This window comes from Bufo bufo, chromosome 1 (genome assembly GCF_905171765.1).
Source record: "Bufo bufo chromosome 1, aBufBuf1.1, whole genome shotgun sequence".
Taxonomy (NCBI): Eukaryota; Metazoa; Chordata; class Amphibia; order Anura; family Bufonidae; genus Bufo; species Bufo bufo.
Genome location: NC_053389.1, coordinates 246,984,667 through 246,986,494, shown reverse-complemented (window position 1 = coordinate 246,986,494; position 1,828 = coordinate 246,984,667).

Sequence of the window (1,828 nt, the reverse complement as noted above, 5' to 3'; positions counted from 1 at the left end):
CAAAAAGGACAAGACGACCCGGTTCTGTGTCGACTATCATAGACTGAATGACATCACCACAACCGATGCATATCCCATGTCTCAAATTGATGAATTGATGGATCAGCTGGCGTCCGCCAGCTATCTGACAATCATGGACTTGAGCTGTGGGTACTGGCAGATTCCGCTCTCGCCAGAAGTCCGCATTCATCACCCCTTTTGTCCTCTATGAGTTTACTCGTATGCTCTTTGGGATGAAGAATGCGCCCACCACCTTTCAGCGGGCCATAAATGAACTGCTGGAAGGAACGCAAGGTTACGCAGTAGCCTACCTGGATGAAATCGCTGTATTCAGTCCAACCTGGGAAGATGATCTTGACCATTTGTCACAGGTATTGGGAAGACTGTCCGCTGCCAATCTGACCGTTAAGCCCAACAAATGTCAGATTCCCATGACAGAGGTTCAGTACCTAGGACACAGAGTAGGCAGCCAGACCCTGAAACCTCAGATAGGGAAGGTCGATGCCATGGCTGCAGCCTACCACCAAAAAACAAATACAGGCTTTTCTGGGGACGGCAGGATAATATAGGAAGTTTGTTCCGTCCTATAGTACTCTGGCTAAACCGCTGACCAATGCAACGGGTAAAAAACAACCCAACAAGGTCACGTGGAACCCAGAACTAGAAGAGGCGTTTCGGGCCTTGAAGGAAGTGCTGGCTAGCGCTCCTGTCCTTCAAGCTCCCGACTTCTCCCGTTAGTTCATCGTACAAACTGACGCCTCAGACCACAGTCTAGGAGCAGTACTTAGTCAGGTGGACGCAACCGGGAATGAGCATCCTGTCCTCTACCTGAGCAGGAAGCTACTTCCACGGGAAGCCGCGTACTCCAGGACAGAGAAAGAGTCTCTAGCGATTGTGTGGGCCCTACAGAAGTTACAATCGTACCTATACGGCCGATCCTTCACGGTCGTCAGAGACCACAACCCCCTCAGCTGGCTGAAACGTACTGCTGGCACCAACGGAAAACTCCTTTGTTGGAGCTTAGCGCTCCAACAGTGCGATTTCACGATCCAGAATAAACCGGGAAGTCGCCACCAGAATGCTGACGGACTTTCCCGCTGTAACCAACCCAAATAGCGAGTAGAGATTGCTTCAGTCACAGTCTTGCTGACCACTCCTTTCCTAATCTTCCCAAGGGGGGAGGTGTGATGCTTCACAATCTCGGCAATACAGATTACCGAAGAAATCGCGAATGCATCCTGATTTAAAATTACAAAAATCACAATAGCCCCTACATTCACACAAAGAGTTAAAACTTTCAGTTACAGCTCACAGAGCAGAGGTATTTTTGTAATTTTAAAACAGGATGCATTCGCGATTTCTTCGGTAATCGGTATTGCCGAGATCGCGAAGCGTCACACAGCACAGCACCCGTCCTGAACTTCCAGTACAGCCGGGGTCGCATAGTATTATATTGATTTATGATGCTATGTAACCCTTACAATTCTGGAATGCATTGGATAACAGTGACATAATGCTGTATTCCAGAACTGTAAGGGGTTACATAGCATCATAAATCAATATAATGCTATGCGACCCCAGCAGTGCTGGAAGTTCAGGACGGATGCTGCAATGTGAGTCCGGAGCGTGACACTCGCTTGTCTGAAAGCAGCCTTAGACACATCTATTTCGCTCTCTATACCAACTACTGGTTGGCTAAGTTGGAGGCAGAATTTTATGCCAGATGAGCAATTTTGTTGCTAAATGGCACATATTAGGCCAATCCCTTTTCTGCACCCCTTTACTAGTTAGCAATGCCCCATTTTTGGGTTAAGCACAGATAATTTCT